The sequence below is a fragment of the Sceloporus undulatus genome, chromosome 1, assembly GCF_019175285.1.
Source record: "Sceloporus undulatus isolate JIND9_A2432 ecotype Alabama chromosome 1, SceUnd_v1.1, whole genome shotgun sequence".
Taxonomy (NCBI): domain Eukaryota; kingdom Metazoa; phylum Chordata; class Lepidosauria; order Squamata; family Phrynosomatidae; genus Sceloporus; species Sceloporus undulatus.
The window spans coordinates 327,746,705-327,757,167 of record NC_056522.1 but is presented as its reverse complement, the minus strand read 5'-3'; positions in this window follow the sequence as shown (position 1 = coordinate 327,757,167).

Below are 10,463 nucleotides of genomic sequence, written 5' to 3'. Positions count from 1 at the left end.
AATAACAATGAAAGGGGAAAAGAAAAGGGTGATGTTTTAAAACAGAAGTAGTGATTACCTGTTGTCCGGTTCTTACAACCGTTGTGTTCATTCTCTATGCTGTCATCTTTTAATTTTTAGAGGATGTAATTACTCAATAAAACTTATAAAAATCATGTTTTTTTCATATCCATGGCTTGTGTAGGTGCTTATGTGCATCAGCTGGTCTTTAAGAGATAAACCTGCAAACATCAAGTAAATATCTGATGCAATCTGTACCAAGTGCAAATTTTTGCCTTTCATTAGGTTACATGTTTAAGTTTATACTTCATTATAAAGCTTAAGCCCAAATTCCGTTCCTAGATCTACCTAAAGCAGATCCATTCAGTCAGTGAGATTTACCTGTATGTTGACTTAGGCCTGTTACAGACTGCCAAAATAAAGCTGCTTCGGGTCTCTTTGGAGGTATGCTATTTAAATGATGCATGGGTCCTAAGAGTCCGGAGGTCACGCCAAAGCCACACTCCATTCCTGAACACTGGAGGGCAGCTTTGGTGCAGCTTCCGGATTCATAGCATGCATGGATCATTTAAACAGCATACCTCCAAAGAGGCCCGAAGCAGCTTTATTTTGGCAGTCTGTAACAGGCCTTAGAATCATAGGATCATAGAGTTGGAAGAGACCACAAGGGCCATGCAGTCCAACCCCCTGCCATGCAGGACTTGCCATTCAATAATTCCACATTCAATGGTCTACTCTAGTTGAGAATAACCAACAGGATTCCAACCTTAGTTCTTAAATGTATAGCAGAGGTGCTAACTCTCCTGCTGTGTTACTTGTTCTATCATTTGAAAATCATATCAATAGAGCATCTAAAACTGCACATTGTAAGGTATACTTAGGGGCTGTGCACACCACTGGGAAAGGCCAGATTGGGGGTGGAGCCGGGCCTAGTATCCATATGACACATGCCCTGGCTCCACCCCAGTGTGGCGTGACACCGCACATTGCACCATATGGCATGCGGTGTCACTGTGCTCCTCTGGTGCTGCATCCACATGATGCAGTGCTGAAGGAGCACCATGGCACCGTGGCTATCACATTCTTTGCAGGGTGCAAAAAGGGGCCACTTTTTGCACCTTGCAAAGGCAAGATTGGCACTGCAGTGTGCAGTTGCCATGACCCCGATCTGGCTGTAAAAGGAGCGGTCTGCACAGCCCCTAAGTTGACATTTGCAAAACTGATCTCTGTTTTGTATGCCTGAAAGCTGTTGTGCTAATCAGGGCTGTATTTTGCATGCTTAGCAGGAGACCATTCTAATTGGTAGGAATGAGGACTGTGCAAGGGTCTTCTGATTCACTTCAAGGCCCAGAGTGATTCAAATCCCATCTTTATCTGTTCCAGAATATTTGGGTCCAATCCAACACTATCTGCTTCTTGAATCCAAATTAAAGGGTCATTCATACCTTGGATCAAACATAGATCAAAATGGGGACCTCAGTCAGGAAATCAGAAGAAGACTGGGAATGGGGAGGGCAGCTATGAAAAAAACTAGAAAAGATCCTAAAGAGTATTCTTTTTGTTAGTTTTGGCCCAGCTTTCTAATCTATTAAAGCCATTTTGTATTTTGATCATCTCCTCTGGGTACTAGAACTCCTCCTAATTTGGTGTCATCTGCAAATCTGATAATCATGCCCCTTTTCTTTCATCCAAGTGATTGATAATGATGTTGGAGTTTATCATACAGGATGGGAGGCTGTCAGTTTCGAAAGAGAAGATAGGTCAATTCGAAAATTCACGCAATTATGTGATTACTTATCACACCTTAAATTCGCTGTAATGGCCTCCCCGAAAGCAACCCAGATTCTGTGCAAAGTAAGCCATCCGATTGGTAGGTTCTTAATTGAGAATTGGCACCCTTGCACATGCTCAGTGAGACTCCAGATGACTGGAGTATAGCATATTTAGGCAAATGAGAGAGAGGAACCAAGGAACCCCACAATTTACAAAAGAAGTTGGGGGAGGGCAGGAAGAATGGTTGAAAGAACATAATCTATTCATGTTAAAATGAGCATATATTCACTCTTATCAATAAGACTTCTTATCACATTAAAACATGAACATAATGGTTATCCAATAGCTCTGGCTCCATGCCTCTTAATTAGCAGGCAGCAGCCTGCCCCCCCCCCCCAGCAATGCTGAAGGAAGCAATATTGAAATGGAATTGCAGCGTGGCTTCATGGGAACCCCCCTTCTGGATTGGGGGGGGGGGAACCAGGACCAAAGGAGACATGCACATCACACCAAACAACAACGCACTGTGTGTGAAGTTGCCTAGGAATAGGGTTTGTGACTTTGCTAGTTCACCGAATTTACTTAACTATGGATTGGCACGTGATTGCATTCAGACTACCAGTGATCGGGTGTGGTAACCTTTCATGCAATAACGTGAATATGCATGACTGTGTTGACACTGGATTATACTTCCAATTTCAGTCGTGTGATATCCTCCATTGAATAGCACTGGGCCCAGGACAGAACCCTGTGGCACCCCATTGGTTTCTTCTCTCCAGAATGAAGATGAGCCATTGCTGAGTATGCTTTGGGTTCGGCCAGTTAACCAATTACAAATCCATTTAACAGTTGCATTGTGTAGCCAAATCTCAAGCTATACTTTGAAGCAACATGTTTGACTTGGATAAAAGATTGGCCTATTCTAAAAGATAAAGAATTATTAAATTTGGAAAGTGTGAACTTGAGATTTGGCTGGCACACCTACCTATTCTATGATAAGGTTGAAGTTAATCAAGACTTCAATAATCATTTTGTGAGATATCCTTTAATGAGAGTTTAGAAGAAATATAGAAAGTGAATATGTACAAAAATCCCCCTTTGGGCATCTACCCATAAAGCTTTTTTAAAATACACCCCAAAAAAAGATGCAACTTGGATCACCTTTAAAGACATAATTCAATCAGATAGAACTGACTATAAGATAAGAAGTAGTGAAGATCTTAATCAACAGGGTTACGAAATTACATGGTTTTTTTATAGGCAGCTGAGAGAGCGTTTCCTAATGGACAAGAAACAATATGGGATTGGAAAATCTGATTCAGATTTAGAACAGGAGATAATGTCAAACAAGGATGTTCTATTAGCAAGACTATATAAATGCATTCTTAAGCGTTATACAGAGGAAGAAATTGTTAAAGAGAACATGATTAAATGGTCTCAGAATTTTGACTTTGTGATTGAACTAGATCAATGGGAATGTACTTGGAATAAAAGACTGAATTATACCCATTGTCAAAACATTAGAGAAAATTACTGTAAGATTTTTTTTCCGATGGTATCTGACACCAGAGAGATTGAGTAAGATGTATAATAACTGTAGCAATTTATGTTGGAAATGTGAAAAAGAATAGGGGTCAATATATCGGGACTTGTGGGAAAGCAATGCAATTTTGGAGGTTAATATTTTTTTTAATCAAAAAAGTTGTAACTATATCTCTCAAATTCTCACCAGAAATCTTTTTGCTTAATATAGTTGATCAATCCATAGAAAAAAAGCATGGTAAAATTTTATTTTATATGTTGTCAGCAGCAAGAATAGTATATGCCCAGAAATGGAAATCTAAAGAAATATCCTCAAAGGAAGACTGGATATTTAAACTGTTGAACATGATGGAAATGGATAAACTTTCAAGAGGAATCAAGAAGGAATCTTCAAATTTAAGAGAAGATTGGGATAAAATAATAAAGTTGAATAGCACTGGGCCCAGAACAGAACCCTGTGGCACTGCACTGATTGCTTCTCTCCAGAATGAAGATGAGCCATTGCTGAGTACGCTTTGGGTTCGGCCAGTTAGCTAATTACAAATCTATTTAACAGTTGCATTGTCTAGCCCACATTTAATAGCTTGTTTGCAAGAATGTCATGGGGAACCTTATCAAAAGCCTTACTGAAATCAAAATATGCTATATCCACAGCATTCCCTTCATCTACCAATATAGTAATTTTATATAAAAAAAAGAGATCAGATTAGTCTGGCATTAGTCTACCTCACTTATTTTAATGTAACTGTAACTTTTCCATCACTAGGGGAGCATTGTCTTAATAGCTGGTTCAAGGTATGGCACACTTTATTACAGGGACTGAGGTAAACATGAGAAGAATATGTTTTACACCACAAGGCATTGGCTTGCACTATTCAAGCATGCAATTATACATAACTAAAAATGGCTACTTTAGTTGCTTTTCAGAAATGAAAGTTAATTTTTAAATATTCAAAAGCTGGTTGCTTTGGGAAGCCATGGAGCTACAGCTCTATTTACCTTTTCAGACTAACTTTCCATACTCTGGATTACACAAATTTACAAGGATTATCTACAGTTTATAGACAGGATGGTTTTATTGGAGCAGCTGATGGATCTACTGCTTTGGGAACAGATTTTACTGCCACTCCTCCCCCTTCTACTCTATGTTGTCACTCCCAAGTATGACATTGGCAAACTCTCATTCACCTCAGAGCAGCAGCAGGATGAGTGGCAATAAAGTAATCAGACTGAATTTGCTGCCTTGCTGTGGCAGACCTTCCAGCCACCTCTAGACTATCTTCTACCTCAAAAACAGGGCTAAGGTAGCCTGGGGTAGCATTCTTATCCTCATCTGATTTGATGGGATTTTTTTTTAAAATGGGATTGGAACTTTAGGGATCACTGAGTGTTTTGAGGACTGCAAAATGGGATCTGAGTTTTGGATGTGATCCACAGTTTGCCCTATTGCTGTCTCTACTCACGGGGGAAATCAGGAGATTCAAAAGGCATTATCCAGGGAAAGTCATGCAATCACGGCTAACACACGTTGTCCCGTGAATGATTTGTTGCTGGTTATTCCCTGGTTATTCCTAGGATAAGCCCTTTCTAATTGTGATGTGTGTGATACTCTTAGCCATGATTGCACAACTTTCCTGGATAATGTCTTTTTAATCCTGCGATTTTCCCCTATGTGATAAAGTCCTGGGAACACAGACACTAGGCCTCTGAATGTCAGTCACAGGGGAACAGCAGTGGCCAAGGGGTATTGTCCTCATGTATCTAAGAAGTTCACAAGTGTGATGGGTGGACAAGGCCACCCTAATTTGCCAGAGCTTAGTGCTCTAGAAGGGCATCTGGGGCCCAACTATGTGGCATATGTTTTTGTTTTTCCCAGTAGCAGTATCATTTGTCAATTGTTTTGACATCCATTTTAAAATGGATGACTATAAAAGAAAATAAAGTGCTGTTGTTTGTGAATATATAATGAAAATATAATTGAAATCTCATCTAAAGATTTGTAGCTCTTCTGTCAGGGGCTCAAAACTGCCACATGGTGAGCCAGGAAAGGAGACTGGGGTCACTCCTGAACTACATATTCCAAAGCAGTAAAAGTGGAATAGCAGCACTATAAGAGTGTAATGCAGTAATCTACTGGGAGAAAAGAAGGGATGTCTTTCAACCTCCAGAAGGCAAAGACCCTCCTCTGTCCCATCCCCACTGTATCAAATGGCCTCATCACTTCCCCCCTTCCTTGCCACCAGTTATGTTGTGGGCATAGCCACTAGGAGGCTCCTTGGTTAGTAGATCTCTAGAAGTCAGAGAGGAAGGGACAGATTCAAGAGAAGAGCCTCTTCCTTGGATCATGTACAGGCATGAGCCCCTTTCCAGCTTAAGCCCAAGCCACATGCACCCTGCCCAGAGGCACTGACTTTGTCAGCCAGTTCACAGTCATCCATTGGTGTGTCCCCAGTGCTGCTGACCAACAGCTAACCTCCCCCAATTTTGTTTAAAACAGGGCCCAACTTCTCTTCAGTGTTCACAGGGGCATTAGATTACCCACATTGGGAAATAGGATGCTAGAAAGCCTTGTTTCAGCAAGGTTTCTCTTATAGGGATTCAATCAATTCAAACTGCAGGAAAAGAGATTCCACTTAAACATTAGGAAGAACTTCCTGAGAATAAGAACTGCTCAACAGTGCAATATGCTGCTTTAGCATGTAGTGGAGTCTCCTTCTTTGGAGCTTTTTAACAGATGTGAGACTGAGAGCTCAACAGTGAAATGGCTGACAGAAGGATAATCAAGTCATTTGAGATGTGATGCTGAAGAAGAGTGCTGAGGGTACCATGAACAGCCAAAAAGACAAGCAAATGGGTCTTAGAACAGATCAAGCCTGAACTCTCCCTTGAATCCAGGATGAGCAAACTAAGACTGTCACAAATGACTTGGCCCCCTCCCTGGAGTCATTTAAGAAAAATCTCAAGACTCACTTATTCCGCCAAGCCTTCCCCCACATGTCCTGATTGTCATCTTCTCCTGTGTATTGCGTGTTGGTTAGATTGTTATTGATTTTAACTGGTTTTAATTATTAGGTATGAATGATGGATTTTTAATGATGTATTTTATTATATGGTGTAATATGGGGGATTTTCGTGGTCTAATTTTTATCTGTAATTTTTTTGTTTTCGCACTGTATTGTATTTCATTATTATCTTGTAAACTGCCGTGATCGAAGGAATGGCGGTATATAAATAAAATCTCATTCATTCATTCATTCATTCATTCATAATTTGATCACATACTTCTAATATCTCATTAGAAAAGCTAATAATGCTAGGAATGGTGGACTGTAGTAGAAAGAGAAGAAGGCTGCAAACTAGAAGGATAGACCCAATCAAGGAAGCTACAGCCCTGGACCTGCAGGACCTGAACTGAGAGGTTGAGCACAGGGGGTCTTGAAGGTATCTCACTCACAGGGTCACCATGAGACAATGTTGACTCAAAAGCAGTTAACAACAGCAAATCAAAGGCTGGATGGCCATCTATCAATCCAATCCAAACCCTGCCATGCAGGAAATCCAAATCAAAGCATCTCCGACAGATTTCCATCCAGCCTCTGTTTAAAGACCTCTAAGGAAGGAGACTCCACTGCACTCCAAGAGAGTTTGTTCCACTATCGAACAGCCCTTACTGTCAGGAAGTTCCTCCAGATGTTGAGGTGGAATCTCTTTTCCTGTAGCTTGCATCCATTGCTCCGGGTCCTAGTCTCTGGAGCAGCAGAAAACAAGCTTGTTCCCTCCTCAGTATGACATCCTTTCAAGTATTTAAACAGGGCTATCATATCAACTCTTAACCTTCTCTTCTCCAGGCTAAACATCCCCAGCTCCCTAAGTCATTCCTCATAGTTCATGGTTTCCAGACCCTTCAACATTTTAGTCACCCTCTTTTGGACATGCTCCAGTATTCAACATCCTTTTTAAATTGTGGTGTCCAAAACTGGACACAGTATTCCAGGTGGGGCCTGAACAGAGCAGAATAGAGTGGGACTATTACTTCCCTTGATCTAGACACTATACTTCTATTGAGGCAGCCTAAAATCGCATTGGCCTTGTTAGCTGCCGCATCACACTGTTGACTCATGTTCAATTTGTGGTCTACTTGGACTCCCAGATCCCTTTCACACATAGTTTCATTAAGCCAGGTGTCCCCCATCCTATATCTGTGCATTTCATTTTTTTGGCCTAAGTGCAGTACCTTACATTTCTCCGTGTTGAAATTCATTTTGTTACCCTTGGCCCAGCTTTCCAATCTATCAAGGTCATTTTGAATCTTGATCCTGTCCTCAGGAGTATTAGCTACTCCTCCTAATTTGGTGTCATCTGCAAATTTGATAAGTATGCCCCCAATCCTGTCATCCAAGTCATTGATAAAGATGTTGAATAGCACTGGGCCCAGGACAGAGCCTTGTGGGACACCTCTGGTCACTTCTCTCCGGGATGAAAAGGAGCCATTGTTGAGCACCCTTTGGGTTCGGCCAGTCAACCAATTACAAATCCATTGCATGGCTGGGGGTTGGACTGGATTTTCCTTGTGGCCTCTTCCAACCCTATGATTCTATTCTATATTCTCACCAAAGACATAATCTCTATATATTTTAACATAAGATGTGAAAACATGCCACCTTCATGCTTCTCTTTCAATGGCAGCACAGAAATTTTTAGGCTCTTTTCCTTTGATAATTTCAGTGGCAGGTGGTTTTGGATCCTGGCTATGGTTGTCATCATTTTTTACAAGCTTATGTACAAAAGCAACATGGAATCTTGTATAAGCTGTGTTTTGTACAGTTGTCTTCTATCTGCCATTCATAAAACTTACAACTATTGCAATTCAAATAGAGGCTCACCAACATTGCCATGCCCTCTAGGGTAACTGCTTGCATTCTGTTCTTGCCCTATTTTCAGACATCATTGGTGCTGAGAATATTTTTCTTATTAGTTATACTGTTCTTGTACCATTGACAAATTTAGTGTGATTTGTCATATATTTGGAAAGGGGAGTCTTAATTAGCAAAACCAAATATATATATATATATATATATATTTTAAACACCATTTGGCTTTTATCGCAGTTCACTCATTTTTATTCTTTTTTAGCACTCTGAGGGAAACACAACATCATAAAATTGTATGTATCTATTATTGTTCACATACGTCACTTCTACCAATGCGAGAATGGATTCTTAATAGCAGAACAGCCTGCACATGTAAGGTTTTACCTTTCAACTTCTTTCAAATTGTTTATGAATATGTCTGGTGTGTGCTGAAAAGAATGTATCGGGTCATGTTTGTGTTGCAAATGAGCACAATTTTAAGTCTGCATTAAAAAAAAAACTACCTTGAAGCAAGAAGCTTCATGCATCGTGAAATGTCCTCATAGCATTGCTGAGCTTTCTCCATCAAAATAAAAGCTGTTTCTGCTTGGAGAATTTAAGTTCACTGTTGTATGTTTAGACTGAATCTCATGGGCTGTTGCTGCTGCTGCTGCTGCTGCTGCTGCTGTTGTTGTTGTCAGCCTTGTGATGATCCTATTCTAGGGTTTTCTCAGCAAGATTTATTTAGAGTCCATTGACTTCCTCTTAGGATAAGAGTGACCTACCCAAGGTCATCAAGTGGGTTTCCATGGCTGAGCAGGGATTTGATCCCTGATTTCCTGGAGTCCTAATCCAGGATTCAAACCATTACACCACACTGGCTTTCAGTGGCCAGTACTTTGTCCATTACAGTCATTCAGAGCATTGGCTCATCTAGTGCAGAACTGTGAGTGCTGCAAAATTCTAGGCAGAGTTTTTTCTTGCAGAAGTTTCTCGGAAATGAATCTTTGACTTTCACCACAGTACAAAACTGAGTTATGGCCCGTTTGTAGAGAAGATAAGTAGAGAATGCAGTTGAAACTGTGCACACAAAACACGTCCTAGTGTCAGGAAAGCAGCCAAGATTTCTGTCAGGCTTATGAAATGTGCCTGAAGTAATGGCAATGTAACCATTATATCAAAGATATATGGGAGGTGGAGATTGAACACTGAAGAGGAAAATAATGAGCATTTAAAAATGGATTAAAGACTTGGGACGAGGTATCACATTAAAATGTCTAAGCTTTATTTTGAAATGTGCTTGTAATTTCAATGAATCTTTTCATTTAAAAGAAAATCAATGTGAGTTATTAATAGCTCTGAGATAAGCAAGTTCTGGGGTACAAACAAACTACTTATACTCTAAGTGCTGGAACTATATATATGTGCTGAGATGGGATTTCTTCAGGGCTGCTAAAGCACTTCCAGAGATTATGGATTGAATTTGAGATATTAGTTCCACTCTTAACAGCATACCTTTCTGGTCAACTCTTTAAAAGAGGATTAAAAGATACTGCAAGTGCACTGTACTGGAGGTGGGGTGGGGGCAGAAATATTGCCACCAAACAGATTTTGTAGGCAGTTCCAGGAGCAATGCAATATATTTTGTGGTATCTTGATCTTGACTGGGAAATAAGACTCAGCTGCTGCTCCAGAGAACAGGACCTGGAACAATGGATGCAAGCTACAGGAAAAGAGATTCCACTTCAACATTAGGAAGAACTTCCTGACAGTAAGGGCTGTTCGACAGTGGAACACACTCCATCGGAGTGTAGTGGAGTCTCCTTCATTGGAGGTCTTTAAGCAGAGGCTAGATGGCCGTCTGCTGGGGATACTTTGATTTGGATTTCCTGCATGGCAGGGGGTTGGACTGGATGGCCCGTGCAGTCTCTTCCAACTCTATGATTCTATGATTCTATGATTCTAAATGATCTGCTCTTTAGTGAAGATGAAAACAAGTTCTAGTAAGCTGCTGTGTTGATACAGATCAACAAAGGTGCCTGCGTTTTTTTTTATTTTCTGTGGAGTCATGATGGTTGCCTGAACTTCAAAACATGCCACTACTCCTCTGGCCATCTCTGATAGATTTAACTACTTTTTCTAAAGATGGAAAAAATATCTTTGCCCTTGTGTAATCTGTTTGAAGGGAATGGGTTAGGAAGTTGCCTCATTACATAAAACAATTGATCTGGTTCAACATTAAATGTTTGGAGCCCTGGTGGTGCAGTAGTTAAATGCTGGTATTGCAACCACTCACTC